General features: G+C 39.5%; 1 pseudogene; it reads left to right on the top strand.

Annotated features, from left to right (window-relative positions):
• The first annotated feature begins 298 nt into the window (after window positions 1-298).
• LOC115436454 (striated muscle preferentially expressed protein kinase-like) overlaps window positions 299-26,206 on the top strand; it is a 62,862-nt pseudogene continuing 36,954 nt past the window's right edge.

The raw sequence follows: 26,206 nt of genomic DNA, 5'->3' as shown, positions 1-26,206 counted from the left end.
GTGCAGTATATACAGTGTTTGTGTGTCCGTGGTATGTGTGAGTTTAGGTCGTACATGGCAGTCCCAGAAATGTGACCTATCAGTAGTGGTGCAGCTGTCTCTGCAAACCTGAGGGAGTTGGGGGTGAAGCAGCGAGACACAGGGGAGACGGGGGAGAAAAAGGCAGCAGATAACATGAGTGCATTTAAGTCGACAAAGGTTGAAAGTGTATTTTTCTAAAGAAAAGTACGCACATGTAGTGACTCAGACCTCGCAGAAGGCCTAAGTGCTCTGACATTTCAGGAGAGGAATGTCTCTGTCTGCATGTTAGCACGGTTAAAGCTGTTGAAAGGGACCATGGCAGCGGCTGCTAATGCTACATGATCTCGGTTGGACTTACACCTCCAGGCCGTGCTGGCTTAAGGACACACAGAGACACAGGCTTTAGCAAATGATTTGAGATGACATATTTCGCTCCATGGATCTTGTTACCTTAACTTGGAGTTTGCGGGGATGTCCAAAGGGATTCCATTTGGATTTGATGGCAGAAGTATAGTAAGTTGCATTTCTTTCTATTATCACATGTTATTAGGTGATACTTGGGCGCTGAATGCTCACGTGTCCTGGTAATTGAGATATTTCATTAATCTCCATTTTCAGTAGTTGTTAATTTTCTTATTACTGTTTGAAGTTAATTCTGAATGTAATCCCTGGCAGTCTTAACAGCTACAGACAAATTGGCCACTTGTCCTTGTATATCAGAATGACCTATGGATATCAAAGGGTAACAAAGCACAAATTTACTTGCACATTTTTTTTGTATGGAAAAATAAAACTATAAGAGGAAAAAAATGATATAATAAATAAATACGACAGTGAAGAATGCAGAATAGCAGGTTATGGTATTTAGGAAGAGTAACAGAATGTCTTTGCACAATATGTGATCCTTAAAGAAAAAGAAAAATACTAGTTGTTAAGCCTTCCATAAATAAATAAAGCTTTCATCACCCCCTCAAAATAAAAATAAAACTATATATGCCTTTGTAACTAAACCTAACGTGAAATCAAGACCCAGTCTGAAAGAATTTCAAAACTATAGTAAATTTGCTTCAGTGTTGAAATTAGACACCTCTTAGAGCCCTCCAACCTCATGTTCTCTGAGACTTTTATAACTCTGACGTTCAGTACAAACACACTGTGAACATGTTGACACACTAATAGTGGGTCTAAGAAACAGGACACACACTTTTACTCCATTCTGTGTTGACTTATTCTTCTGTGTGTATAGCATGTCGGGTTCACTGTTGACATCAAAATCACAGGATATGAAATGTGTTTCCTTTCACTGAACAGGTGCAAATAGACCTGTTCAGCCACAGGGTGTACAGAGAAAAGCAGGAGTTTTACACACAGCTTCAGTAGATCATGATCATGTTAAACTCCCGTATTTTTTCCCAGATTCAAAGCACAGTTTAACTTTTAACAAGACAGAATGGCAGATGATCCAGGATCCAGCCCTAGTCTTCACATCCCTTCCAAGAGGCCCAAAGTCACCAACAATGGGACTTCAGTGCAGGACCCCGCTCCTCCAGTCTTCACCCGTAAACTCCGCAAGGCAGCAGTAGGGACAGGCTGTGATATCCGCCTGAGGGTGACAGTGGCAGGATTTCCAAAACCTGCTCTGACCTGGTACCACAACGATGAGCTCATTTCTCCATCTGAAGCCCAGGATTCTGGTGGACTGTGGATACGGGACTGCCGCACGAGTGATGCCGGATTATATACCTGTGTGGCAACAAATGAGCTGGGAGAGGCAAACTGCAGTGCTGTGTTGGCTGTTATGGACCTCGGTGAAGGTGAGCACAAGCAACTATATTAACATGTTTAAGCCACAGTTCAGTGTTCACTTCTGACCGTGGTGGACCACAAACACCAGTATATATCTTGCTAGAAAACAGAAACCTGTTAAGTCTCCCATACTTTATCAGTGAAACCATTATCCTTGTCAGTACAGGCTTACCCAGACATAACTGTACAGTCAAGAATGTGTTTTCAACATCAGACATGATCTCAGCAGAGTGAAGAGATACGTAAAATTAGCGTATAGATGTAAGAAGATACTCAGATTATCTGAAGGGAAGGAGTGTCACCTGCCGTTGCCTTCTATTTGCTGCACAGCTGAAGCCATCACCTCTTGAACCTTTGGGGGTTGTTTGTTGTTGTTTGCTAAGTTGAGGAAACTGGGGTTCGAGCGTCTGGTGAGAATGTGGCTGCCATTCTTACTTCGGGCATCTGTCAGTTTGGATCCGCATAAGGAAGCTGAATGGGAAACTCCTCATTAGTCTGCCTTCCAGTCATTTAAATGGAGGAAAATGATTAGAGTGAACGCAGCTGCAGTGTCTGCACGAGAACAAGTGTACCACAGGAACATATGGCCTGGAGCAGGAAAACACCACTACTGGAAAGTAACAACATAATCATGCAGAGTGAAACTGAAACAATATGATAGTCTACATTCACTGTCACATTGAGTGTTTTGGATAGAATACAACGCATAAAAAATGACAATTAAGAGAAAATATCCAAAGATTATCAGTTCTGTGTTCCACTGTTTTTTAATGCTGTTGTGATTTATTTAATTGAGCTGAATTGAATATAAAATAATTTAAGTTAATTTAATGCTTCAGTGAAATGTAGTCTTTTAAATTCTCAATTCAAGTTTGGCAATTAAATTACAAATTCACTGCTTTTCATTTAATGATTTCATTTAATATTTTTTATTAACTCAGTTTCATACATATATTTTTTACGCTTTTCATTTTAAACTTAAATTAATGTGGTTTAATTTAAAGTGATATATGATTTGACTCAATTTATATAACTTAGTTGAATTCTATTTATTTTAACTTATGTGGAGATATAAATAATGTAAAAAATGTATGGATATATTCACAGACACACACACACACACACACGTACACACACACATATAAATATATATCCTATGTATTCAGTATATTCACCTCTAGTGTCATATGTCACACTGAGGTGTCTCAGAGCTCACAGTGGTGACATCTGGGGGTTGGGGGACTCTGGAATCTGGATCACTATGATGTCATATATGGCACCTGATGCTACATTAGATCTATATTGAGTTTAATGGTACATATGAATTGTCAGTGTTATTTTGAGTCAGTATACACAGTGCTGTAACGGCGCATGCAGGCAGTTTGGCAACTCCACTCTCAGTGAAACGTCCAATAGTTGAACTTTGCAGATAAACCAGAACTAATGGATAGAAATACTGGCAGTGGTTTAGCTGAAGGTAGCTGAGAGCTGCAGAGCTGTGTGAAAGTGTGTCTGAATATGCTCATAGTTTCCTGAGCTACAACGCTTCAGATGGATTTGAAAGCACTGTTGTTAGTTCCTCGTTTATCTTGTCACCTCTATCTCTTCAAGATAAGGACAACAGTCGTCAATGTGGCCTCAGTGGCTTTTTTAAGGTCAACGCTGCTCCATCTCAAGTAACTTACTGTAAGATAAGCTGTAACCAGAGTCACAGTACTAACCCTCTGCATTTTTGTACTTACACTGAAATATATATTACATGAGGTCTGTCACTGTAAAAGTAAAGAATTAAAGAAGAGACGGTAGTTAAATAACAAACATCCAAATTTGCATACTTAAACAATGAGAATCCAAAATGAGACAAATACCCAGATTTTTAATGTGCCCCTTAAATGCATATAGCTCTAGTATATTGTATATTTTGTTAACGGCAGACTCCACAGAATCAAACATGATCAGTTATGCACAGAATCCCGTTTTGCAGTGAGCTCAATGTATCGCTGGGTGGATTTCATCACGGTCTCGGTGCCTTTGGCTGTGGAGAAAGTTGACAGTTGAGCTCACATGTCACCGGCTCTCACACAATGTGAACTGGCACGCACTGTCCAGCTGGCATATCACTCAGCACCTCTCTGTCTCGCTGCCTCGCTCTCCTACTTTTGATCTTCCCACTTCAGTCAGTTTCTACTTTTTGACCTTTGTTCCTCATTACCTATTACCATTCCCCATTTCCTTCTTTTCATCTGCATCTCATCACCTCACTTTCATTTGGACATTTCCCTCCTACAAGACATACTGTGAAAACCTACTGGAATGAAGCCAGATATTCAGTACAACCACATCATCTTATATTAAGCAAAAAAAAAAAAAGATCTTGCTAGTGGGGTCAGTTGTACTCAGTTAAACTTCTTAAAGCTAGAAGTCCAGCTACTAAAACACAAAGAAAATAATTTAAGAAAGTTTTATGAATGCACACACCAAAAACAAACAATACTGTGCAAGAGTCTTTGCCCACCTTTGCTTTACAACAAGAAAATACAAGAAATGTGTGCACAGTATTAATACAACAAAACAACAAATCAGTGGCCTATATAGTCTCAAGTCAGTCTTCACTGCCATGCCCATTACAAAATGTTGCCTAAATTTTGAGACATCTTTGACATGTGATGAATGAATTCTAGTGTAAGTAAAAATTAATGCCGCAAATCTCATATTGTCTGAATAAAAAAGTTAAGGATATGTTAAGAGCAACTGGAGGTCACATTAAATACTTCATATTTCACTTACATCCTGGTTCTAGTGTAATATCAGAATAAGACTTTTGCACATTACTGTAGTTATTAAATAAACACTTAATACTTTTAAATTGTTAATTTTACATTCAGTTGTTTGCTATTTAGACCTAAAACCAATGTACTCTGACTTGTTTCAACAACAACCACATGGCTTAAATTTCGAAAATTTTTCACCCTGAAGTTGCTGTGTGTAACATCTAGGAAAGCAATAGTAGAGAGTGAAATACGCTTTATTCACCAGTGTGTCCACATGTCTGTTTTCTGGGCCCGATCTCTCTGAGTATGTGTGTGACCCCTGCCTCCTTCTTCCCTCTCTCCTCCCCTCTCTCTCCTTTTGGATATTTATGGCGTGGTATGTGCTGTGCCGGCCAGAGGGCTCGTGCTCTAGTGATGTGTGGATGCCGCCGGCCCCCTTCTCCGATTGCACCAGCACACATCACAGATAATTATAGCATCACACGGTCAAGACGCAGCGCTGTCACGCTCAATCACGGTCAGCGTGATGAAAGAGAGGCGTTGAGTGTGTGTCGAGGCAGAGGGCGTTCTGTGGATGTGTATCCGTGCATGTCTGTTCAGTGTGTATTTTCGCACGTGTATGAGGTTAGTTTTTTAATGGCCGTTCTGGCTGCTTTTGAGCAGAGACGGTCAGACAGTCAGGTCTGTCACTTTAAGATATCACCCCGAGAGATCAGTCCAACCAGGAACCAGAGTAAGTGCTGTGTCACAAGTCTAGACGTCTTTATTGACGTCACCCTCTGGTGTTTTGCTTTTGATTAACTTACTGTCAGGCATCTACAGGCTGGATAAGCAGTTTGATGGAAGCTCTGAAAAGGCGACACATTGCTCACCTGTGGTATTTTAGGATACTTTTACTACATCGGAGCATTGAATTGAGTTCATAGTAATCTAACATCTGGAATGTAAGCCACGACACAAGTCATATTACTAAAAACATTTTCTCTAAATGGAGTGAATAAAATGATGACATGTAAAATCTTTTTTCACATCTTCTATTTTTTTTTTTGGGGGGGGGGTATGCAAATTTTAAATTGATTAAAGATTCAATTAAATTTTAAATGAACAAAAAAAAAATGTGAATATGAGCCAAAACACTTGCATTAAACTTAATAGTGTAACAGTAGATGTGTAACAGCAATCAAAAAGGAATACAACATAAATATTATGCTGTTTATTGTTTATAGGGATCCCCATTAGTTTCCACCATAGTGGTTGCTACTCTTTCTGGTGCCAAACATGGAATAGGTTTCAACTAAAGCACCACTAAACTGTGGCTGAGGCAGTTGTACAGGTTAAGAACATACACGTATACAACAACTGGACGAAGCAGCGCGGCGTCAGTGTTTGTGTTGCTTCACCAAAACATCAGTAGAGCTGTCTGTTAGAAAAAAAGCTTTATTCAATAAACAGCTTATAAGTCAGTCTCAGCAGGCCAGTGAACTATCAAACAAAGCCTGGCACAGCAGAGATCCAGGCCCTCCATTAGCCCTAAAATCTTATTTACAGAGGAGCAGTTTACCAAGGGTCAGCCAGTACTCTTTAATGTCCAAATAAACTGAATAAGGCGGTGCTGACTACTAGAAAGAAAATGGTAATGTTAATATTAATATTTCTAGACAGAAATTTTAATTGCAAAGTATTGCAAAGCTCAGATAAGAGGAGGTTGTGAAACACTGATGTTGAAACTAGATTAACTTATCTTTGATGAAACATGTACTTAGTAGCTTGAACACACCACCAAGAATTGAAAGCTAATATATATTATTCCATTGTAAATTAATCACACAGCAACAGCTACTTCTCCACCTTGTTGGACTTGTTAAAAAAGCCTCATAGTTTTATCTTGTTAAGCTGATTATACTGCATCTACTGCCAAGAACCACCAGAATTTCACCTATTTCCTATTCTCTTTGCCCACAGTATGGATATTGTGTGACACTGCTGTAAAGACTAAACTCCACTGGACAAGAAGCTCTAATCAGACTGGGCTAGACGATGGTCAGTAGTCTTAGTAAACAGCCTTGATGATCCATAATCACATTCATATTTAGATTACACTGAATGCCACATGTCCTGTTTTATTTATTCACTTGCCCAGTTTCAACTTTATTTTTAACCCATGCAAGGCTGCAGTGTTATTTTCACCTCTGCTTCCAAGGTTTATGAGCACTCAGACTTCAGAAATAGACACGCCTCACTTCCACTGGTGTCCCCGTAACTCTCATTGTCCCATAATGTATATGCTGCTTTAGAATATCATCAGCACTGCATTACAACATGTCTGCCATGTACTAGAGTTTCAAAACTCCCCTAAGTCCAAGCAGAGTGACCTACAGAGGACAGAAAAGGTCGTTCAGTTTCTGTGTAGCAGTGTATTTAATCTCCTGCTATAACTGCGGGGGTTGAGGGGGGGTTGGTTCTCCCTGAAAGGGGGTGCAAAGGGAAAGTACTGTACAACTGGAGGGGTTGTACCATGCAGGGCTTGAAATAGAAAGCAGGATTTGGCTGTCAAAGTTAGGGTGGAATACAGGAAGAGGATGAGAAAGACGGACATGGGCTGAGGAGGAAAACGTCGAAGGTGCAGAAGCCATCTTAAGGCGGCCAAGCCTCATTTCACGGTGCAGAAGAAGTCTGTTTAAAGGCATCTTCTGAAGCAAAGATGTGACGGGTGTGATTGTTTGTAATGGGAAAGTCCTGAGGAAAAGTCCCTGGAGAAGACGGCAGTTCTGGGAGGCAAGAAGGCATTTAGCAGGTTTTTAAAGGACCGCATAAAGACAGACTTGAGCCATGTTTCGGAAAGAGCTGCTCGATGCACGGAAAGGGCTGAGGAGTGTCAGGGAAGGTGGGAGTGGGCCGAAAAGCAAGAAGCAGAGAGGTGAGTGGGAGCTAGCAGCATTCCAACATATCTGCTCCAACAATGATGTATAGGTTGTTTGGGATCCTTTAGGTGTAATGGGACTGTACTGTGTGTTTACATGGAGTAATAGAGGCGTACTCCATTAAATGGAACAGCTGTAATGAAAATGAAAACAGGAGAGTGCACTTAAGGCAGCTATTGTTTCTTAATTGGATACACTTTGTCTCCCTTCTCTGCCTTTTGTAACAAGCCAACAGATTCCATGGATAATTCTTTTGGCCCAAGCTTTACTTTAAAGGTAATTTTGCCATGGTTATTTGTAAACATTACAATCTGTCAAAAATTAGTCTGTTTTTCAGGCTTAATTTTACATTTACACACATACTCTCGAGGAAATGTAACGTGTTGGCAGTGACTTGTTGTATCTCAGAACCTACAGTGTCCAGAGGATCAAGAAGCCATATTGTCTATTCAGTACCGTTGTAATAAAGCAGCTGTTCACCTCATCATTTAAATATCAACAAGGGAGCAAATCCAATTTAAAACTCATCCAGACAGGAGGGGGGACCTTTTGTGAAGCCTGAATTGACTGACAGATGGATCATTACAGGGACTATGATCACTCTCACAACTCAACCAGAAGAAAAGGTGGAGTTTATGTCCCAACTGTTGTAAGTTTCAGAATTTAGACAGTAAAAGCTCTTTGATCAGGTTTAACTAAACTGTTCTAAAATGTTCCTTTTAATTACATATTTACAGATGTTTTCTGTATTAAATCTTGGTGTTCCCTCACTCTGATACAATGCTGCAATTGCGTAAACCTCAACATTACAAATGAACATCCTTTCTGAGACAGAGTTGAAAATCAAACACTAGAACACTGATGTACACTAGAGACTTTATATAATTACAGAGGAAGACATAGGAACTGTGACATCAGCCATTAGTTTATAAACTGTTGTTACTGGTGTGATTTAGCCCTCACCATGTTGTCATTTTGGAGGCAGAAGTCACTGTATTCGGACCAAAGGGTGGAGTGCATGGGGTCATGAATGAGCTAATGCTAAAATCTAGTTCACTGACTCTGTCATGCAGTAATTTATGAAGTTTTACAAAGTAATTTTACAGGCTTTTTAGTGGAACTTTTTAACCATAACTACTGTGGAGCTATCAGAAAAAATGTGTTGTATTAAATAAGCAAAAAGTCTGAAGTCTGACTCAGTAGGCAAGTGAACTGTCATATATACCTGTCAATCAAATCCCAATACAACTAAAACTTCTATTTGACCTGAGATCTTATTAAAGGAGCAATAATTGATAAATTAATTAAAGATGAACCACTAGTAAACTTACTAAAGACTTCAGAATGACTCCTGGGGAAAAAAAAACTGCTGGTATCAGGTTGGCACAGCCTTTTTTGTGTCTCCACTGCTATTTCTAGTATCACCTTGACTGAGGTTAAAAGCAACACTAAATGTTGCTAAAGTGATATTAAACATGACACAAAGTCATACAGATCGGATTTGTTGTACAGTACATATCTGTGTTATTGTATTGTCACATGGACCCCCCCCCCCAGTATTAGAACTTACTGTTTTAAGTTTCAGCCTCTGTTGTTGCCTCAGTTGAGGTGAAGACAATGTTAAAAAAAGTATGCTGCATTGCTATGAAGCTCAGCTGCAGTAAGACAGTACTATACTTGCTGTTGTAACATACTGAGGACCAAACTGAGCCACGTTGCCGAGTATATGCTGAGCTTATTCTGATATATATTTTTTATTTTTGTTTGTTATCCATCAGCTCCCCAGATGCTAGCAGGCTTGACTCGTAGTTAACATCAGCATTGTTTAATATTCATACTTGCTGCTTATCATCAGAAGCACAGTCATTTCAGCACATCATATGGGCCACTGGGGATTCACAAAACATACTTTAATATCATCTTGTGGACTTATTGAACTGGAAATACACTGCTGAAAAAGAAATGTTTGGCTGCGTTCAGTTGCTGTGTCTGGATTCTGACGTCATCACACAGGGAGCCTTTTATGTAACAATACAGACGCATCAGCTGCTGCCTTAGGGAAATGTCAACTATAGAGTGCTAACAGTCCAAAGGCACTCAAAAAGACGTCCGTTTGCTGACAAGAACATTTAACAATATAATCAATAAGATCTGAGCATCCACAGCTAAACACCTAAATCAAAATATTTGAATGTTTTCTGATGGTGATGAAATTTGTTTACATCAGCTGCCTTTGTAACTGGCCAAAAATGACCACATTTTATTTTTGATTTTTAAATTACATAAGGTGTACAAAATACCAGCAAGTTATAAAGGAAATGTAATGAAGAGATGTGTTGCAGCTAAGACCAGCTCTGTATTGCATGGCATTCCTGCTGTCTTTATTTCTTATCAACGCCGTCCCCTTGTCTGGATAGCGACCGGCTCACAATGGCATACTGGAATAAAGATAATCTATAGCTGCTTGATGATTTCACATTCTCTAAATGCTATGTTCAAGTGGATTAAGGATACAGTTCAATTAATTAGGTTCTCTATTCTCTCGGGGCAGCTGAGGCAGTATTTCTGTGTGTGTGTGTGTGTGTGTGTGTGTGTGTGTGAGCCAATGTTGTTTTCCTGGTGTTTGATCTGGCAAAGGGTGTGTTTGTGTCCCACACAGTCATTCACAGGAACCCTCAGGGATTTGGTCAGGATTAGGTGGTAGGATCAGATTGCAGTGTGACTGTCAACATTGGCCACTGTCATGTGGGCTTTCCAAACCACCTCACCATATGAACTGAATCAACATACCAGCACATAGAGACGCATGAAGGTGTTTTTCTCCAGGGCTCAGATGCGCTGCTGCAGATGTATTTGTGTTTGCATCATTTGCTCCTTTTAGGATTAGGTTGACTACTTTGAGTTTTGTCTGAGCTGATGTAGTTTGGCTTGTGTTTTAACCACAGAAACTAGATGTTACCTTTCAAGTGAAATCTAATACATCCAATGTGGCCTTACGCTACTTCTACTATAACCCTAATCCTGAGGTCAAATGGTTGGATGGTAAAAGGTTTGTAAGATTTTTGAATATAACCAATTCATGGACTTCATCCAAATGGTATTGAAAGTTTTTGTATGACACAACTTGGCCTGCACCGAGAAACAGAAACATTGTGATGTAACAGCAGCAGAATCAGTTTTCCGTTGCAGAGATTATGCCAGACTTGCTGCTGATAAAGCTGTATGCCTGGAAGACATCCATCAAGCCTGCTCTACAGAATGCAGCCCGAGTCACAAAATCAATGGGTTTCTGTGAAGTCTGCTCACTCTGTTGTTGTTTTAAGCTAATTAAAGCATGCTCCAAAATTTAACCCGTCCAAATTCTCTTTCACGCTCATCCACTTCCCTTGACGTCTCAGTCTATGTTGAAATGTCAGATGCAGAACTAATTCTGAATCCATAGGTTAGCTTCATGTATCAGTCACTGAAGTCATGATGTTTGCACAAGCATGTTTGATACGTGTTTGTTAGTCATGAGGACTGGATGAAGTCCAAGTATATGAGCAGTGCAGGTTTATCAATGTCAGGTGGGTTGAATAGAAGCAAATCCAGAGGAAGACAAACGACATGCACCAAAATAAATGAAATTATCTTTGTTTAATGGCTGATGTTGTGAGATATCCTGGCCAGAGGCCGGTTGAAGCTGAGTCGTTGTGGCTTTTAGTGTTTATAGAAAGAATAACCTCATGAGGGATGTTTCCAAGCAGCATGAAATGGAAGCTTTGCCACCATATCTGGCCGTTTCGCTCACTGGTCATGGGATCCTGGCGTTATGATGAGTTTATTGATCCGAGGGGCGTTTGAACTGTTACTTGGGGGTGTATCCCGTATCACGCATAAAGCATTGGTATCGATCGCTGCACTTTGTGCTGCCCTGAATGCCTCTTGCTGGTGATGGATGGAGGAGGAGTGCGAGGCGGGCGAGTGACGAGAGGGAGGTTTGTTAAAATAACAACATGCAGTCTACTGCCTCTACATGGAAGACTCCTGTGAAAAAAGAATTACTGTCTAGATGTTTTTTTAAATCACAGCATCATGGTGATAATCTCCTGATAAATGTAGGAAAAGTAGAAGTGCTAATGACCAGGATCAAAATCCACATTCCTTTGAGTATCTAACATCGCACTGATTCATGGCAGGAGTAGATCGCACATATTGATTCTGTGCTTACAAGGCCATAAACACTAACATGCTTCACTTAACCATGCTAAAAAGCCCTGCAAAAGAGCTCTGCTGAAACATGGGTGAGTATTCTGGGCCATTAGTCGGGGACTGAGATCTGGGTCTGCTTGTAATTATTTTTAGATTCATTTGATGGAGGAGGTGTGGATAGTACAGATGTGTCGGACAGAGCAATTAACATGTGTCCAACTGAAAGATGCTGGAAAGAGGCAGATAGATGGTGGGAAGCTGCTGAATATTCGTGTTATGCTTTCTCCTAACAAATCAGATAGAGGATAACATTTGATATGACTCCCTTTTGTCTGATTTGCACAGGACCATAGGTAGAATGAGACAGCAGTGTAATATCAAGAAGAACAAAATAAGGCAATTGTAGTACAACAGAGGCAAAGCTTCCAGCTCTGATGGGATGTGTTGTGTTCAAGATGATGGTTGTTCATCGGTTTACTGGAAAAGCAGGTGATGTACAGTAATTCTCAGAGTTAAAAATATTTCCGTATCTTTTGTATCTCATCACATCGTGTCGTATTGTATGGTATGGTATGGTATCTCATTGTATCTTATCGTATCTCATCTGATCTCTTTTTCCATGGCTCCTTATAAGAGTCGAAGAATATGATGCAGGTTTCCTCAGGATGTCTTATTTTGATTGTTTGATATTACTGGTGTCATCAAGTGCCCAACCCTCATGGCTTTATAGGACACCATAAAATAAAGTCACAGCAATCACATTTCATTACATTTTATTACCAAATCAGAGCCTCTTTTACAGCTTGGTCTGAAAACAAATATTTTGACTTCTTTCCACTCTTAGCAAATCAAATTTGCCATAAAATAGGTTCCCTTCCTGAAGCACCACTCAAGATTTTAATAATTATCAAACCAAGGAACCAACATTTCACTAAAGAGAATGTCTTATAAAAAGAAAAATAAGACAAAAAAATTAACCTCACTTGCAATTTTACCTCCCTTTTACTACAAATAGTCTATTCTACAAATAGTGGCATTAAATCTACTGCTCTTTGTGGCTAAAGATAATGTTTACACGTCGTTTGTTTCAATTACACTTCACGCAGGGCTCTATAGCTACTTTTTTTTTTTTTCATGAGGAAATAAGTTTGTTAGTTTTGTTTACATCATACGTAACTGGACCTGAACTGCATTTTTCTCTGCACAAATGGGGGAAATTTCTCTGTTAAATATCACAAAGTATCATGTTCTGAAATAAAATAAGGCCATGCAAGATTTATTTAATTGGATTTAATGATTTTACCGAGTCTCTGATCAGACATTTGCTTCATATTCATCATCATATTGCAAAGGAGAGATTTTTGACATTTAAGCCTGGTGTGTAGTTGCTTATTATGGCTTTTTGTCTAATGTTCATCTTTTTTTGATTGGACTACATGGTCACCAATCACAGAGTGTGTCAGAAACACTAAGGAACGCCTGGGGCTGAAACCAGATCCATTTCTTCCTGTTGCTATGCAATATTAAAAAGTATTACGCTCTGCCTTGTGAGCTCTTACAACTTCATTTACCACTCATGTAATGTGACCAAAAGAAAATATTTCAGCCATTTATCAAGAGGAAATGCCAGAAGTTCTCTTGCTCTGGCTTCTAGCAGTTACATACATTATCTTGGACTGTTCATCAGACAAAATATGAATATTGTAATATAATATAATTTGACATTTTATAGACGGAACAATTAGCCATAGTGTGAATAAGAATTATTTCAGAGCTGTTTGTAGCTTGTTACCTGGGAAATAACAAACATGCATCATGTTCTAATCCATGCTGTGAAATGTGTTTGGTCTGCCTGAGGCAGCTGTGGTAATCTTGACCCTATCAACTGGTTAAAGCTAATAGACGTGGAATACAGATAAATAATTGATGGCCTTTGGATTTTGCTGAGGGCTGCTACCTTTCTTAGAATCTAGGACAATTTACAAAAAGGATGCTAGAGTGAGAGGATGAGGCTGCAAGGATTTGTTGCCTGTTTTTATGGGGGTTGAGGTCGCGCATATTCATATTTATGAGGAAACACATTTCACTCACCCTTCCTGCTCTTATGTCTCGCCTTTTCATCCCTCCCACCCTGTTATCTATGCATCTTCCTCTCCCCTGACTCCTCCCTCCAGAATGTTTCCCTCCTCTCTCCATCCTCTCACCCTCTCCTTCACTTCTCTCCCTCCTCTCTTTGTCTGCTCCCCCAATCTCCTCTCCTCCTTCTTCTTCTTTTCTCTCCGTCGCTCTCATCTCTCACTCTTGCTGTCAACATGCTCTGCTGAAGCCATCCTCATCTTTTTTCCTCCTTCTCTTACTCTCCACTCTCATTACTGCAATCAAGACCAACATATCCCCTTTTTTCTTTTTTGCTCGCACATGTACAACCCCCCACCTCTTCTTGTTCCAAGTGCGATTGAGGCAGAGCAGGCAGAAGAACAGGAGGTGGGGAGGGGGGAGTTGGACAAACCAGCTGAGAATTGCCCCTCTAAAGGCAGCCTCTACGTCAGAAAAGGACGCTGTTCACATCAGCGGATACGCACTCAGACACAAAGACACCTGGCTCCGGCTTATTTGCATCCTTTTCTTTCCCTCTCTCTCTCTCTCTCCCTCTCTCTCTTTCTCTTTCTCCCCTGTCTTGCTGCCAGACTGGAGAGTAAACACACCCACGCACAAAAGGCAGCTAAATCCTGTTTTGAATCTTGTTATTTTTTTTCCTGTTGTTGCCGATGCCACACCCTGGGCTTTTTTGGGGTTTTCAGGATGTCTTCGTGAGCCCATGCCACAGGTAATCTCGCACACTTGACAGGAACTTGAAGATGAAGAAAATCTGGTCCAAGAAGAGATTTCAGGTGAGCTTACTGCTTTTCTGAAAACTGCACATAAAATTGGTCTTAATGGGGAATCTGTGCTGTTGTCCTGAGCAAATATTTAGTTTTTTGTATTTTTTTGTTTTGTTTTTTGTTTTTTTACATATGGAGACATCTTGCCACGCCCTTTACCTGATAAGATGCAAGTACATTTGTTTGTTTTAAATTAAATAATTTAAGACTAATTTTGTGGGGCATATGATGATTACAACCAAGCACCTCTGTTTAATGTGCTTGCTTATCTTGTAAAAAAGTAAAAATATGGGAGCCGTAGCTTTCTATCTTCCCTCTTTGTTGTCACATTGATGTAATAAGGACACTTCAGGACAGAGTAGTAAACAAAGACAATGAAAAATAGTACAAAAATGTGTTTTATTGCATCATAAATGTAGAAAATGGTCTTTTAAGATTCAAATAGAGCGTCAGTAAATGAGACAAATTCTCTAAGACTCATTTTCATCACCAAGAAGTCCAAATTTTTTGCTGGGCTTCCTCTTGTACCTTCTGTGTCATGAAATATGTATCTTGTCTTGGCAGTGGTGACAGTTTTGTTATATAATAAGTAATTCATATAAGAGGTTTCACAGATTCTGAGCAGATGAAAAGTGTGTCAGTAGGCTACACTCCATGGAGACATGGGAATCAGGGCAGCCAGTCACAAGGGCTAAGGAGTGCACCGAGCACAGCATAAGGCTCGCTTCTGAGGGTCGCTTTGCCTCTTCTGCATTCTGTATCAATATCAAACCCACAGAGATGTGCTCTTTTGCTTCCAGCAGCAGATTTGTTAGAATAATGCTGGTAGGATTTGGATTATACCCATAGAAATATAATTTTTTTTGAAGTATTTGCCAAAGCCTGCCTTTTCAAAGAGATGCCTGTTGTGGCTGGTTGGTGCTGATATGATTGCCTTGAGGCCATAACAATGGGAGATCACGACAAACGATGGAAGCTTCTAGTGGAGTCTGTCAAACAGCACTTACCACCAGGCAACAGTTAATCAAATCGCCTGACAAAAAAACATTAAACAGCGGGGGAGCACACAGCGAATGTGGGGGGAAATGAGTATGGAATGAGTCATTTTACTTTGCACTTGTGATACTTTTTTGCTTTTCCTTCAGTTGCAAAGCAATGAGTCATTCTGAGGAGCTCTCCTTGGTGCTGATTGACAGAATGTCCAGGAAGCAGTACTGCTTTATCAGCAGGGACACTTACTCAGACATGGCCTGGAGAATATGTTGGATGTCAGGCTTTTCAGAAATTCAACTTTTTATAAGCGATAATTCGACATTATGATACTCTTAGGAGGATGAGTGTAAAGACATGATCAGGAAGCAAAATTCAGTTGCTCAGTATGACTCATTCTGAGCAAAACATTTCAAAGTACACTTGTTTTTAAAGTTTTTAAGCAGTTTTTTGCAGCATTTTATAAGTAATCAAGACAACCCATAACAGATACATTTATATCAACTTTTCCTGTCAGTTTTCACACTGAACTGGTGGGTTTATAAACATAGAAATACTCAGATATAGATAGATTAGTAGATTTGCAACCATATCATAAAAGTGTGGATATTTGAGCTGATCATCAACCCTTGCTGATATTCTGTGTATCACTAAAAGGCATAGAGAGTTGGTCAAGCAGTTACTTATTGTTCTGTTAATTCATATTGTCGTATTTGACCATGAATAAATGTTTTCCTGAATAATTTAATTTTAAATTCAAATATATGCCCTCATAAATTTCAGGAGATGACAGAGAATCCAGAGTATTATGTACGTGGTCCTGTTTCTTTTGTTAAAGTCAGAAATAGTTTCATGTTCTGTTTTACTTTTGAACCATTCAGTCTTCATCTGAGCCTGCTCTTTTCACTGAAGCATTTGAAAGCTCCAAAAAGCTGCTCAGTCAACCATTGAGTTTGGATTAGTCCCAAGTCGAGACGTGGTTGAATGTTGATATTATTCTGCATGTGGACCACATTTCTTCCACAGAGCTGAGATGTCTAGCTGAGGACTAACTCTAGCATCAGTGTGTCCTGCTCAAAGTAAAAAATAAGGCTACTTCTCACACCTTCCAGCACTTCTAGTTAGGACGGTGACAACACTTTGGTGTAATAGGGACCTTGTGTTGTGTAAAACACAATCTTCACTTTTAAATAATGCATTGTACTCTGTCTTGTTTCAGAGAACTGGCCATTCCACACGGACATTTGGCAGATTTACCCATGGTGTGTTGTCAGTATGAGCTTTACACCATTTTCGTTGTGTTCTATTGTCTTTACTCTTTAAAGCCTTTTCATGTTTGTTTCTTTTTTTTCCAGATTTTTCTTGGTTTCAGCTTGTGTTTTAGCCTTTGACAGCATGTGCTCTATTTTGATTTATCTACTTAATAACTCTGTTATATACTGTTGTAAAACAGCTATATTGCTTTAGTGTCCCATGTGCTTTTACTGCTTGACTGCCTACAACAAAAGTGGGTTTTATTATTGTACATCCACCCCCACAAAGCAATATTTCTGTAATCATGCTGTTACCTTTCTGCATAAACTGTTCAAATGAGTAATGTCTTGCCATGATGGTGGTAACATTTGGCAGTATTTATGCAGTCTTCGCCAAACTGAAGGCTTACTGTACTTAACTGAAATCACATTGCAAATATACAATATGTTGCTCTGAAATATACTTTCACATAATTACATTGTGGAGTCGATTTCCTTCGCCTGCTGTGCAAGCGATTTAACTTACTTTGATACAGATGGGTGGATCTACATACCCACACTCAGGAAATCTCACATATTGCTCGCACTGTAATGACTTAATGGTGATTGTTCATGTTACATTGGCTCTCTTATCATTAGGCAGACCTTCTGGAATTATCTAATCAGGATCTGACTTGATGTGAGGCGCAATGAGGTGCAACCTATTTTGCGGTTGTCGTCCTCCTCCTTCACGAGCTCTCTAACCAGTAAACATTATCTGTCAGCCACCCAGCAGTTTGGCTGGTGATTTTTAGACTCTAATGGGTACGAAGAGGATTGGTCGTGTGGGTGAGAGAGATGCTGGTTTCCATAGTAACGGTGCTCTCCCGTCTGCCCTCTCTTGCTGCCACTATGGAAGCGAAGTTTTCCGCTCCTGCCGAAAGCAAAGCTATGGTAAACCTGCAAGCCTTCATGTATCTCATCCTTTTTTTTTTTTTTTTTTTTTTTTTTTATTTCCCTCCCGTTTACTTCAGTCTGGCATCATCTGTTCAGTCCCTTGACATGTGATCTCAGATATGGTTCCAGGCAGTTTGGTGGTTTCTATTTTCCTCTCATCGTGTTTTCTTGCTCTGAACATTTATTTATGTTTATGTATCAAGTACATTATTTGTGTTTGTCTGTGCTGCAACTGCACTCTCGCCTTGTTTTTCTCTCTATTTTTCCATGTTCATTTTAAACTCATTACCACAGTTAAGTGTACACTGTGTTTTTCATTACTTTTGTGTAATTTGGTCAATATTGTTCATTTATCATGCTATTTCCTACATGGTTGGTATTTTCTTCACTGCTACATAGAAATATCAGTTTTTGTTGTTTCAGTTCCATTGCTCTTTTCTAAAGGTTATACAATAATGGATATGTAATGGGTGTAATTTCAGAAGACAGAATCTCTGTAAATGCACAGTTTATAAGATTAAAAAATTTATAATATCAAAGAAATAAAACCAGCTGAGTAAAATCGGCTCACCCTGCTGTTTTGCTGCCAAAGAAATAGCTGATGGCAGAAGTATACATTAACCCTCCCCTCCATGTATCAGTCATGTATTTTTATAAGCCACAGTGAGCTTCATGTCACGCTCCAGATTCAACCCATTTATTTCACTCTGGGAGCGCTCTGCAGCGCTTTTCAAGGACTCCTCAAACTCTGCTCCACAAAGCAAATGTGAAATGTCATTTTCACCAGGACTCTGTTGTTGTGTTGTGCCTCTCCACCTCCACTGCCTTCTCCATTTCCCTTTACTGAATTTCTGCCTCCTTTCTGCCTCTCAAGCCTCATGTGTGATTTACGTCTCTATTTCAGACTCTGAGACCACAGAGGATGAGACCACAGAACCACAGATGGAAACCAAAGAGGGGCCTGGGAGGCACCAAGACAAGACTGGCCGCAGAGGACCTTCAGGTATTCCATGTGTGATCCTTCTAGATTAGGTTGTCATCCTTTTTCACCTTTACAACTGTAAACAGACTGTAGTTCAAGATGATACTGTAAAAAGACTGAAATGCACCATGCAAATGCTCAGTAGCTCTTTAAACCTTCTTTATGAAGTGATAGTCAATATAATTTACTGCAGTGCCAACAGCTCTGCCAAAAACACACTTCTTCAAAATTATGATTCAGTGCAGATAGATTTAATGGAGGCTTGTTACAGGCTTTGGCCCAAGATGTTCGTTGTATGAAATCCGATATGGCAGAATGCATTAATCCCTCACGGTGTGATGCAACAGTGTGACACACTGCCCTAGTTTCCAGCAGGGAACCTGTATCAGGTCTGGATCTGTCTGTGTGGCTCCACAGGGAACATAGTGGAAAACTGAAGCAGTGTCTGCTTGATAAATAAGGGCAAAGCACCACATATTTTTACTATACTGTGTACTTTGTGCTGTGTCATTTGAATTCAGTTAGGTTAGCATGACATTTAGAGCTGGGTTGAGCAGCAGCAAATTCAGTTTAACCTGCAGGTCGACTCATTTAAGTTGACTTATTGTCCGCCTAACTTCACTATTCCATTGTAATTTTCATTATTAATATGCAGTTTTGTTTTTTTTTATTGTATTTCATTCATGTTTCTGAGAATGCTTTTGTGCCTAAAGATGAAATTACCAGCGCTGTTAAAGCTTTTTTTTTAATTTTTATTGTTTTTTTTTTTTTTTCTTTTTGGATGTGTCCACTCACCTCAATCTGTCAGTCTGTCCTTATTATGTGATATTTTTGGAACAGCTTGACAGAGTGTCTTGGAATTTGGCACAATGTTCACTTGGACTCGTAGAAGAACTGCAAAGATTTTCCATGGCCAGTGATGAAAGGTCAAAATCACTGTGATATAAGTCTGTCTGATCTCATGAATGCAATATCTCAGGAACACCTTGAGGGACTTTGTTCAATTTTAGCACAAATGTTCTCTTGGATTCAGGGTCAAGGTCATTGTTATCTCCCAAACACAAGAAAACTGGATCAACAGATTATCAGTCAATTTTGGAAGCAACTGATGATTGTGTTTTTTTGGGTTTGATTCTTGATTTGCTTTTATTTATACAACTGTGTATTAGTTTTACCTCTATTTTCAATTGCAGTTTTGCTTTGAGGTTTTCATTAAGAGAACCTGAAATAGAAAGACATGAAAGAAAACCTGATACCATTATTTGTTCAGGGTTCTGAATAGCCATTTTATTCTTGTTTATAATGAGTCATTAGCATCTTTCAAGCCATAACTCATAAATTCTCTTTCACTTTTGTTCCAGTTGCACTGATTTTGAAAACTGAGGTTTTTATTTTCTCTTCAGTTAACTGTTTTTCATTTCAGATTTTGCTTTGAGTTTTTAGGGTAAAAGATTAAATCCTCAGTAAGCAATTTTATTTTTGGAGGCTGCATCACCAGGCAAAAACATCCACAAAAACCTTGCGATAAATTTTAGGTCTGAAATGAAAGTAGACTTTGCACTTTGACTTGTAGTATAAGCTGCCTACTGGAGCTTTGGTAAATAGATAATGAAAATAATAATTATTAACAGCCCTAAATAAAAACATGTTTGTTGACTTTAGGAACTTTAAAATTGAATCAGAGCATTTTTGGAAAGGATGCAGGACATGGTGCTTCATTGACTCTTGATTTCTTAATGCACAAAAGCTTTTCTAGAATGGCAGCTGTTTACTAATTATACTGTAAACTATTGAGTGTTTTCTTTTCAGCAATGCTTAAATATAATGAATTGCTAAAGGAGCTTTTGTTAATTTGTTAAAATGTTGTCAGTTGTTGGTGCACACAACCTGCTTGCCTTCACTACCAATTCCCAACAAGGCAACTGGATGTCTCCAGATGGATCAGAAATATTGACACCCTTCTCCTCCTTTAGTTTTATATTCTTCCCTTGCTCGCTGTATACTGTAGTTGCACTTTCCAAGCCTTTGTGTTGGCGGGCTGGCTACGCTTTCATCACGTCCCTCCAGAGAGACATGCAACACAAAAAAAAACAGAAAGGGAATATCAAATGAGGGCGGGATGAAGTGATGCATCATTTGTTCTCTTCAAGGAAACACACTCCAGTTGCTGTACCTGCATACAAAACCTGGAAATACTTGTTAAACACAAGCAAACACCACATGCTTTTCTGCAAAACATTCAACCTTTGTTACTGTAGAAAATGTTGTAGGTCAAAAACTTGTCCCCAAAAATGAGATAAAGTCTGCAAAAGCCAAACTTTTTGTCCATCCCTCTTGTCAAGCACTTTTGATATGTGGTATTTTCCTTGATGGCCCCCTCTGAAAGAAGAGATTTCTTATTTAGGTTTTTTTGATGTAGAGCTGATATGGTTTGGATTGGGCTCATGGCGCTGAGTCAGTATCAACTGTGATTGCAGTCGGAGCCTGTCCTTTTATATCCTCGACTCCATCACTGTTTCAAGGTTTGCGTCGTTAACATAAGCTGCTGACTGCCCGTTCTTTTCGCTGCCAAAGCATTCCTGTCTCCGTTGCTCATCACTAAAACGTCAATCATTACCTGATTTGCGATGGGGGAGGATCTCCTTAAGTGGTGCACGCTCCGCAACGTAGCCTTTACATTTTCTGCTTCATTTCCTGTTTTCAAGCAATCAATAGACTCTTTATCCATCTTACCATTTTTTATGCTTAATGATGTTCCTGCACTCCTTTTATGTCTGTATCATTTTCTACTAGCTCATGGTTCTTCCTCCTTTTCTATTGCAGAGTTTAAATTCATTACTTTTGTTAAAAAAAAAAAAAGTTTAGCTTGTTCACAAAATAATTTGCTGCACATCTAAATATAAAGAAAGGAAGTCAGACAGAAGTTCCAGACACAATATATATCTACTAATAACTTGTCAAAAAATTATAATGTGCAAGAAATTAAGTTTTACATTTTACAGTAACTTACTTACATATACATGTACATATAAGACTAACCAAAGATCCTAAACTAAGCATGAAATCTAAGGCCACTTAACATTTATTACATTAGTCAAAATCTTAAGTAAACAAATGGTGCTAGGCACAACAACCCCTCCCCCCCGCATGTATTGTAGCTTATATTGACATCGATCCAGCTGATGTCATCATGTTTCTGTGGGTTATTAAAAAGCATTAAAAGTCACTAAATAGATTTTGTGAAAATTAAGGCCTTAAATGACATTAAAACACAATAAATTCGATGTCCAGAGGCATTAAAAAATGTAATACACTTGATGTTAAAAAAGCATTGTTATTCATGATTTATTTTGATTATATAAACATTTAATAATTTTGACTGGAAGTATAGTGTGATGGTTGACAGGTTGATGCACACTGGATGCTTGGAATGCAACATGCTGTGAGCGTGCTCATGCTGTGGCGAAAGAGTGGAGGGAATATTGGCAAATGCCAGAAAAATGGGAAAATGCAAGTTTCAGCAGAAGCGGTTGGAGGAGTAACTATTCAGAACTTGGTTAAAGCTTGTTGACGGTAAACTGTCATAAAACTATATATAAAACTGTATCTGCAGTTGGACATGGGCATTAAATTTTTTTAGAGTGGCATTAAAAAGGGCATTAAAAAGTATTAAATTAGATTTGCTGATACCTGCACAAACCCCGTGTGCCAAGTTTTGAGTAAATTGAAACAAAATTGATGTTTTTAATGGAAATGGGAAATTTTGCCCATTATAAGTAAATGAGGATTTTTTTTTTTTTTAACTCCTAAAAAATTGGAACTTTGACCTACTTTTCCCAAAATGTAATCATATCTATTCTGGGTCACTGGCAATCTGTAAACCCAATATGGTGTGAATTCAACCAATAGTTTTGGTGCTAAAGTGTTAACAAACAAGCAAACAAAGAAACAAACCGAACCAAAAACGATACCCCTTGCCTCACCTTCAAGTGGGCGGGGTAATTAGGAAGGTAATAGAGACCTGTGTTACATTTGACATGATTTCTGATTTCAGTAGGAAAATGCTGGTGAATTTCCTGAACAGAAAAGCACTTTTATTTATTGTCATGGGCACCCATGTTGGAGTGTTGGTCCCTTGGTTGCAGCCAAGCATGACAGACTCACATTGCTTCAAACAGTACGCACTTATGTGATTGGCAGGCAAAAGGTGGCACAAAATAAACCAGAAAAACAGTAAATAGTGATGTTAAAAAATATGTGCTTTCTACCGAGTGAATGGAACCTGTCTACATACGGAGACAGCTGCTTGTAAGTAATCCAGCTCCTTCCTCCCAATGGCTTTACTGACCTTGATCTGAAAATCCAACAAAAGAAGCATAAAATTGCAAAACTGCAGAGCAACAGAGTGCGTATTATAATTTCCATACAGGCTTTTTACTGGAAAGGATTGATTCAGATGCAGGACTCAAATAAGGACGACCACATTGTCATGACTGGAAAATGCCACACTGGGCTAATTCTAGACACTCCCTGAATTAGACACATAGTTTTCTCAGTAGCTGATGATGAAATTAGTGAAGGAGAGAGTTATCCCACTTGGTTTTTATCTCTGAGAGATGCTCATGTGGAGGACAAAGTAGGTACTCATGACAAAGTGGAAACAAGCAATAATGCTCATGAACTGATGACAAACATTTTGATTAACCTGGAAAAAGAACTTGACAAAATTAAAAATGGCCCAAATTGCCAACATTTTGAGAGTAAAGCAGATGACATAGATTTGATTATTAAAGGTACCTTAAATTTAAAAAAAATGCAAACAACTAAAACACTAGAGAAAGGAAGTACATTTCTGAACCATTCCAAACACTTTGCAGTCATTTTCATCATCAACTGTGTTTTAATTACATTTTCCTCAGTAACTGATTTAATTTAACTACAGTATATAACACTATTAATGTAAATAGTTTTCTCCAACAGTGACAGAGAAATATATAATAACAATTTCAATGGATTTTAAGTAAGGTCAGCAATTTGGAAGTCCCTAGGCACTGAGGGTATTCATGCCTTAATATCTTTTAGAAGAAACTTCTGCCTTTGTTGAAAACAGCCACAGATAATGACTTTTTCATAGTACAGTATGACTCTGCTTTTGTTGCTGATGTAAAACATCACTGATTCTGATTTACACCATCATTACCATGAATTATAATCTGTTTAAGTAGAGCTGCCACCCTTTAATGCTCACCATCATTATAAATACATGATCATTACTTCCATTAGCAGTCTTGGGGTTGGTTGTGTCAAACAGAAACGTTAAGGGTCTTTGTGTCTCTGTCTGTGCAGGTGAAGGAGGTCGGATGATGGACTACAACCCAGATGCTTCTGACCGCAGGGCCACCCTCCCTGGAACTTATGACCCCGTTGTGGAGCGAGAGCTTCGTGCTCTGGGCTCACGTCCCCCAGGGCCCCACTTGGACCCCTCAAACCTGGCCAGGCAAGCCCTCAGTGGGGGACCTGCCGAAGGGGCCCCCCCTGTCCGTCACCTGGGTGTGGAACCGCTGATCCGGGCATCTCACGCTAACCTGGCCCGGCCTGTTCAGGGCTCAGAGGAAAGTGTATCTGTAGGCAGCGACTACTATGGGAGCATGTTCAGCCTCTACAGAGGGAGGACATTTTCCATGCCGTTATAGCACAAAGCTTTGATTTCACAAAGTTCTCTGAAAAAGAAAAACAGACTGGCCACAAACCACAACCTGCTAAGACACACATAAGACATTATATCCTTCATAGACCCAACTTGCAAAAATAGTGTTTTTAAGTTCCAAGTTGCAGAAGTTGTTATTTTATTTGTTTATAGTTGTTACCTCCCATTTTATTCCAATGTCACACTTTCCTTTGACTCTGTGAGTTTTTCTTGCTGTGAGCGTGGTTTGATTCAATCTAACCTTGAATCCTTTTATTATTTCTTATACACAACATGAGTAATTAAACACAACTGCTAATATGTATTAATCAGCACTTCTGGAAACTGTGATTCCACTTTTTACCCACTGCATGTTTTCTAGAGCAGCCTCTCATGTTTGGATTAACATCATATCTTTATAGATTTGCTGCGACATGCATGGGTTGCTGGCTTTGAGCCCAGCTAATATTAGCATGAAGGTTATCACAACTAATGATCACATGATCAGTTTTTTTAGGCATGAAGTTTTTGTATTTGAAGTTGAAACAAGGGTATCTTTGCTTACATTTTGTAAGAATTGCCATTGTTGATTCACTTTGTTGCTGCACCACATGTACCATTTTTTGCTCAATTTTATTACTAAGTATCTGGTACTTCACCACTGTTAGATTAATTTCTTAAAGAAAATGTAAATGTGAGGGACTTCTTTTCTGTTATTTTGTGTTAATTTTTCTACATTTGACACTCTATGTTGCTCTCTGAAAATAAGACACAGAGCACAGATGAAACACAAGGAACTCTCTTCAAACTGGAAACATTACAAGACAGAATGACACATGGATGCTTATCTGCTTCTGTATTAATCTTTCCAAACCTCCAGCTGCAGCTTTAACTTCACACCTTCATTTCCCCTCAACCCTCACCTGTTTAGGACTCAAACTGCTGACGAGCCATCCCCCAATTCACACAAAAACAGCAGCCCGAACCAGGATCCCCATTCATCTACATCAGGCCAGGCCTCTAATGCTAACAGTGTTGTCATGACGCCCAAAATGGCTCGAGCGGGGCCTAAGATATTTGACAAGGTCCGGGCTTTTGAGGAGCGGAGGGCGAGCGCGGACCTCATGGAGGGATCCATTTCAGGGTTGAGACGGGCACCTTCCTGTGACTCAGACGACAGCGGGAAGAAGACACGAGGCCCGAGCAAAGAGGAGGAGAAGATGCTACAAGACGCTGCCCACAAGCGTTCAGCGTTCAAGCAACGGGCCTCCTCTCTGGAGGACAAGACGAGCTACTCTCAGAAGGTCCAGAGCTACCAGAGCAAGTTCGCTGAAGAGCTCCAGAGGATTAAAAAGCTTGTGGGGAAGCCGAGCTTGAAGAAGGCGTACTCCACAGAGCAGCTGCCCGAAAAGGAGAGGGTGACCGCTGGCAAGCTGGAACCTATCCCTCCCCAGGTGATTAAAAAGCTTGAGGCCAGAGAGCGAGCCCTGGAGCAAAGAAATGCAAAGGAGAGAGACGGGCCGGGCCACAAGAGTCACCCTGAAAAGAAGATGACACAGCCGGACTCACAGGGGAAAGCAGTGGATAGCTCATCACAAGGAAGCACGGGGAAAATCTCTGTTACCATGGAGACAGCACCAGTTCACCAGTTACCAGGGCAACCATTGCCAACAGCCAAGAGGACAAGCCTCACAAGGTTTGCAGATTACTAGAATCACTGATGAATTTATGAATTTCATATATTTTCAAGTGTATTTGTGTGTATTT

Source organism: Sphaeramia orbicularis, chromosome 2 (genome assembly GCF_902148855.1).
Source record: "Sphaeramia orbicularis chromosome 2, fSphaOr1.1, whole genome shotgun sequence".
NCBI classification, from domain to species: Eukaryota; Metazoa; Chordata; class Actinopteri; order Kurtiformes; family Apogonidae; genus Sphaeramia; species Sphaeramia orbicularis.
Note: the sequence above shows the minus strand (reverse complement) of the source record. Positions and strands in the feature narration are given on the sequence as shown.